The sequence below is a fragment of the Vigna radiata genome, chromosome 2 (genome assembly GCF_000741045.1).
Source record: "Vigna radiata var. radiata cultivar VC1973A chromosome 2, Vradiata_ver6, whole genome shotgun sequence".
In the NCBI taxonomy this organism is placed as follows: Eukaryota; Viridiplantae; Streptophyta; class Magnoliopsida; order Fabales; family Fabaceae; genus Vigna; species Vigna radiata.
Window position 1 is genome coordinate 11,523,949 of NC_028352.1, and position 7,701 is coordinate 11,531,649.

Here is a 7,701-nt window from a genome sequence, read left to right on the forward strand (position 1 = left end):
TTAACGGAAGGGACTATTTTGACTCAAAAATTTAAAAGTAAGGACCAATTTCAAACACTTTTCTAAAGAGGGACTAAATTGAGATTTGTCAACCAAACTAGGGATAAAGTTGAGTATTAAACCTAATATTTAATACATAATTTCTAAATCAAACCATATATTAAATCTAAATATAACATTAACCTACACTACATTGTAGTCAAGTTTCTACAATTTATTAACACTTAAAATAAAAGAAGTCCACTTAGTTCTAATATCTTCAATGTCTGGAGCTTCCATTAGAGATGAATCATTAAAGATCTACAAATAAAATAATTAAGTTAGAACAATTTTGTAATAAACAGTTTGATAAATATTTAGTTAGTTTTTTAATACCTTATTCCATGTGTTTCATTACGTAATACTCACACTCATAGTTGTCCAATTGATGTCGATACTACAAATTAAACACAAATAATCAAAATTCATTCAAACTAAGGACACACAAAATCATATTTATTACACTCTAACATGTCATTGTTATTATTTTTTCTTCCAACATATTTATCACCATATTTGACGCATTTACGTTTTCTATACTAGGAATGAAAAAGTAGATCATAACTTGTGGATCAAGTTAAAAATTTCAGTCTATTAATATCTTCAACCTTGACTTAGCTACGTTGTTAAATTGGTTAGCCAAAAATATGGTGGGACAAGTTGGTCCACTCATTTTTTTTTAAATATTAAAATGAAAAATACTTTAAAACATTAATTGTTTTATATTATATTGTTTTAATGATGTAAATATACAATAATATTATAACTTAAAAATCATTAATATTTATAAATTTAGTTTTAATTATGAATTATGATAAAGTAATTTAAATGTAAATGTAATAATTATTTTAATTTATCAAATTAAAAATATTAATTAATCAATTAAAAGTTTAGAAAATATTTATATATAAATACATTTTAAAAATAAAAAATAAAAAATAAAAAAGTTAAATATAAAAAAAATGACAAATTAGTCTATCTTTCAATGAGTTACAAATTTTAACCCATAACAAATCAATATTTTATCAATATATCAATATACAACAAAAACAAGTTTTAAATAAGAACATTTGACTTTACTTAATTAAATGCATTCAATAAATCATCAAAGAACTGAATTTTCCATGATAGATAACCTTTTATTTTTAGAAAAAAAATTGAAAAAAATATATTAAAATTTAATTCATTAAAAGCATAATTTCTAGCACAAGATGAAAGAACGAATTCAGGTTGAATTTGACTTTGACCTAATTCTGAAACCTAACACAAAATAAGTCTAGTTTCAAATTAAAAATAGAAAAAAGTTTACATAGATAATTTTTTAAAATGAGTTTATTTAGAAAAAAAATTGTAACTATAGTTGTCCCAATATTAAAAGTATTAGGGTTATTATAAACTCCTTTGATTTTCTTGTGAGAGATAGTTTCTTTTACATTCTATATTTGTATTGTATGCAAAATTGTTCATGCCGATGCATTTTAGAAAAAATCATCTGTCTTGTTGATTTATGAGGATGCAAGAGAGTTAATACAAGAGAAAGGATCCAAATAATGTGTTCCTTTTGAGTAAAGAAAGAGAGAGAAAACCATATTAAAAAATAAATATTTTACAATTTTATTCTTAATATGAGTATATAATCAATTATATATATATATATATATATATATATATATATATATAATTTATTATGTTATTATGTATGCAATAAAACAATATTAAATAATAATAAAATAAATTTATATAATAGTATTAATTAAAAATAAATGTATATGATAAAAGAAAAGTAAAAAAATAAAAATAATATAAATTTATTCAATAAAAATAATGATAAAGAATAAAGTTGTATGATAATAGTAATGTTAATAATAGAATAATGGAATAAATTTTTCATTTATTGTTTTTTTACTTTCTTTTAATTCAAATCATCTCAATTTCTATTATTTTTCTTATTTTTCATTATTTCTCATTTTCTCAAATAAATTATTTTGAAACAGACAAAGTAAAAAAAGAAAAAAAAAAGGGAGATTATCCTATTTGTACCTGTAAAATAAATAAAAATTAGAAAAGAAAAACAAATATGATGAAAAAGTGATAGGGAAACTTCTAAGACAGAGAGGTCCTTTAGAAAATAATGATAAAATAAGTAATTAATCAGGTTGCGAGCCAAATAAATTGTATAGTTCATCTATAATCTACATCATAATAATAAATATGTATAAATTAAAATTAAATACGGATAAGGATATGAATAATCAAAAGAATAATAAATATAGTCTTTTAAGACTCAGATTTTGGTGTCCAACGCGTGGATGATAGATAAGGAACCCAATAAATAAATTGACGGTTGAAGAGTTTTGTGAGTGTCAGTGGTGACGGCAAAGGTATCATAGCCGTCCATCTAATTTTGATGCACCGCATCACGTGCCGTTTTAATATGCAACGCTCTTTGGGTCCCACATGCGCTCTACGTGTCATGCGTACCCAACTCTGCCTGCCAAACAGAAATTTCCACTCTTCTTCTCACTTTCTCACTTTACGCCGTAGCACCTCTTCCCAATCACCACTTTCCACCCTCCGCGCGTGCTCACCAACTGCACAAGAAAAAGTCTGCAACACTGTTAGCAAGCGTGTGTATTTGAATTCTGTTTCTTAAATTTTTAACTTTTCATACCTGCTTTTAATAGATGGATTTTACACCATTCCTTACAAGTTAAATATGTTTTTAATATTTGTATTTTGAAAAGATTTTAGTTTTAGTTCATTTTTAAAATATGGTATAATTTAGTCTTTTAATTTTAAAAAATTCTGATTTTAGTTTTTTTTATCAATTTTTTTAAATTTTATTTGTTGTTTCAAACGTGTTTCTCAGTTAACATTGAAGCAAAAATGTGTCAAATAGTGTAAACAATCCAAATACTATAATGAAACATGTTTGAAACAACAAATAAAGTTAAAAAAATTTGGTAAAAAAGACTGAAACCAAAGTTTTCTAAAGTTGACAAATTAAATTATACTACAGTTTGAAAATGGACTAAAACTGAAATCACTCTAAAGTATAGAGACTAAAAACATATTTAACCCTTCCTTATATTATATTTAATTCAGTTTTTTTTTTTTTTTATTTTATGTTGTTTAATAATTGGATGAAATGTTGTTATTTATATAAATATTAAAAAATGTTTAAATTAAAGGTTTTCTGGATGAATATCCTTTGAAAATTTTAAAATATTTTTTTAAATAATTAAAATAGTTTACATGATTGAATCTGGCCAGAGTACCCAAATCTAGAAAATATCTTTATTTCTTTTACTTTCTAATAAAGACTAATATTTGTAGATGTTAGTTTCAATTTATGGCCCACAAAATTATTACATGTTTTTATTCTATTTTTATGACTTAACCAAACTGTAGTAGGCACAAAACATCTGTATTTATACAATAAATAATGAATACCACCTTTTAAAACAGCTACAATTCAAATTGTTTTTTCTTATCAATATTATATATAATAGAACTGATAAAAATGGTGTAAATAATATTAAAAATAAAAAATACTGATCTATTATGATCATAATCTATAATCCGAAGAAATAAAAACTTTGTTAATATATAATATTATTGATTATATTTTTCCAACATATTTAAAGATTTACTTCCACATCTCTTTTATCTCTCTTCTTACTTATCTACATTTTCTCCATTATTAAACGAAACATAATAGTATAATATAGTACAATGGAAAAGAGAGAAAATAATAAGTTATAACAATTATATAAAAATAAAAAACTAAGAAAAATGTGTTATTATAAAAATAAGTAAAATATTGTCTACTTATTTCATGAGTATATAAAACATATTGGTAACATTGACTATATAAAATATTTCATTATAATAAATTTCTATTCTTCTCTATAAAACATATTGGTAACATTGACCACCTATATTATATTTCAAGGTTAATAAAAGAAAAGATTAAATGTATTTTTAGTTTTCTAATTTAAGTAAAAATTGTAATTAATTTTCCTTTTTAATTTTAAACTGATTTAATTATTAATCTCTGGAATTGTATTAATTTATCATTTTAATCAATTTTGTTAAATTTATTTGATATTTCAAATATGATGGACGTTAGAAAAAAATGTGTCAAGTAAACAATACAAATGATATCATAAATATGTTTGATACGTCAAATAAAGTTATCAAAATTTGGTTAAAAAGACTAAATCTATATATTTCTAAAGTTCATATAAATTAAATCAAAGTTTTAAAAAGAGATTAATTCAAGTTTTTACTAAAAATTAAGAGACTAAAAACATATTTAACCCTAAAAATAATAATGCATCATTCTTGAAAGACAATCACATAACATAATATCGAAATAATTTCTTTTGTAATAAAGTAAACATATTCATTATTAACATAATATATAAATTAATTGTCAGATAAAAGAAAAAAAAGCTAGTGATGACATCCTTTGAATTCAGCCTTAATATGACTTTGAGAAGAATATTCAACTATAAATAAAAGTTTCATAATCTCTAAATTAGTACAAAAATAACATGGAATATTTTAAATCAGGGATCTGTATGTATTTAGGCTAGAATAATTGAACAAGATAATAACTTTTAGCTAACATAAATTAGAAAATTCTATAGAGGTATAATGCTTGTAGTCTTAATCACTAATAATGTCGAGAATATTTGTTTTCTTATGTTTAAACTTGGGACTCTATGTCTATTAATTTTCTTTTCTGTTACATTTAATGAAAATAAAGTGATCACGGGAGAATGACATTTAGTAGGGGTGGACAAATAAAACTGGTGTTATTAAAATTTGTACTAAACTAAAAACTAATTTGTTTAAACTGAACTATACTAAATTGTACTGAACTACAATAACCTGAACTACTAACTATACTAATTAGTTAACTATAGTTCAATACAAATCAGTTATTTTTGTCCAACCCTACCATTTAGAATAATAACCAAACACACATTTTGAATACAACATCATTCTCTTGGTTTAAAATTACATGAAACAATTATATTAAGGCTCTAGTATCCATAACATATATAATTAAAGCAACATATTCATAAAAGTAGACAAGAGTTTATATCACTATAGAAACATATTTTTGTCATAACATATAATCGATATTTTAATAAGAACCATACCAATATATAAATTCTTATATGATAATTTAAAATATACAACAATTAATGTCATTAAAATTTACCAATAGACTAAGTTTTAACACAAAATAGATTTGCTTTAACTTTTTGACGAGGAAAAATAAATAATTAATATGTTCTTTAGATAATATTTCATTAGTTCAAAAATCACATTTTAACTATGCATAATAGATTATCAATAATGAGAAAAACATAATTTATAAAAATGCAATAACATTTTTGTAATTTCTACCAAGATATAAGTTAAAGAACCTAGTCTATAATCCCATAGAGAAGGTAAATTTGTGAAAGTTTTACTTGTCTATGGTTTTGTTGCAACCTCTACTAGTACAAACTTCCTTTTTCCTATATTCTTCTTCTATTATTTTCTTTAGTCACTACAATCACTGTATAAGATGACTTGTTAAGGTTTTCTTCTCTCTTCTTTTTCTTTTATTGTTATGTTTCAATATTTTTCTTCCAATTCTAACATAATAAGTTTGATGTCGTCATTGCAGTAGAGCTTTCAAAATGGATTACAACTTGTGGACCAATCCGGTCCATCACGGATTCAGACTAAATTGAGTTGGAAAAAAATATTTTTTTATGCGGATCAATTTTTAACTCAACTCATTTAAACTCGACTCATCCGAGTTGAACCCGTGGTGAGCCGGATTGACTCACCAACCCACATAATTTTATTTTTATTAATTTATTATCTTATAAAATCCTAAAAAATTCCATTTGACTCATTATACGTGGATTGTATGTACTTTTTATTTATTATTTTGAATTGTCTAGAGTTTAACATCATTTTGGAAGTGAAATTTATTTATATTTGAATTACAAGATGTTTTGTAATTTTTTTATTTTAAAAGAATTGTAATTAAGTGAGTCAGTGAGCCAACCTGTTTAACCCACCAATCTGTGGTGGGTCGAGCCAAGTTCGAATTTTTCTGACTCGCTAATAAATGAGTTGAGTTAGGTTGGCTCAATAAATGACAAACCCCTGATAGGTCGAATCGGATGACCCATTTTGACAACACTACGTCATAGTCCAAAGTGGTGTCAATTCCTTAGACTCAAGTTTCATTGATATTGTTTCTCCCTGTAAACTTTTTCATTAGTAAACAATAAAATAATTAATGAAAAATATATAACATATTAATTCAATAACAATGAAGAGGTGTTTTCTAACCACAAGCATAGAGAAAAACATGTTTCTCTCTTCATGCATCTCATTGATGTATAAAAAAAATTAGAAATTGTTTTGAAGTTATTTGAAAAATATGATGTGTGAATAAAATAATAAAGTTGGAAAGTGATAAGAAAATGAAGTGATAGATGAGTGTCCAAAGGAAAGGGGAATGACCAAACCCTTTCCCCACACCCCTTCTCTCTTCCATCTTACTCTTCTTTATTCAGAATTCGGTTGAATGTACCAAAGCAGTACTCTTTCACTTTTTCTTTTCTTCTTCATCTTGGATTTTTTTTAAGTTAAAATACTTTTTCTTAAGTTAAAATATTTAATACGTGAGTTTTATATAATAAAAAAACCCTAATATTTAATATGACTTTAGTAAACATTATATTATTTTAGTATAAAAAAGTATTAGTGCAGCAAGTTTTCAGAAACGCAAAAGGAAAAAGTGGTTGATAAAGAAAATAATAGTAAAAATAAATGAAAAAAGAGCTTGTATTTGTTTATTGTAATTTATGTGTAGAGATGACAAAACGAGTGAAAAGAGTAGCACATGCCGTCCAAAGTGAAATGATAGCCGTCAACACGGTGCGCTTTCCATGGGACTTACAAAGATACTACAAAATCTGGTTCTTTCAATCCTTTTATTTCTCATTGTTCTACTACACCTCTTCACGATACTATTAAAACATATTTATTTTAGATCATAAAATAAAATTAAAATATTTATTTATTAGACTACTCATGTAAATTAAAATATTTATTTACATTAAATATTTTCATAATATTTTTAACAAAACTAGAAACCGAAAATCAATTAAAAATAACTATCTCATATCCATATTATTATTTAAATTGAACAAAACAGAACAACTATGACATCCCAAAATATATAGCAAAGTGTGTATATGGAATTCAGCAAATATAATATGAGAGAGCAGTTAGGAGTTAACATATGACAGTATCAAATATACCGTCATCCAAAATATAGGCAGAATTTCAAATTTTTACAAGTTTAAGAGTATTTAAAAAAGGTTTAATAGATCCGGAGATCCCTATTTTTGCCGATTCGTTCCAATCGGGTCCTCCTATTTTGAAAGTGGTCAATTGAGTCCCTAATTTGATAAAATTGATTCAATAAAACCCCTGTCGTCAAATTTTGTAAAATTAAGGATCTAATTGGAACGAATCGACAGAAATAGAGACCTCTGAACCTATTAAACCTTTTAAAAAATACAAATTTAACTGCTTTATATTATTATAATCGATGCATTATATATATATATATAT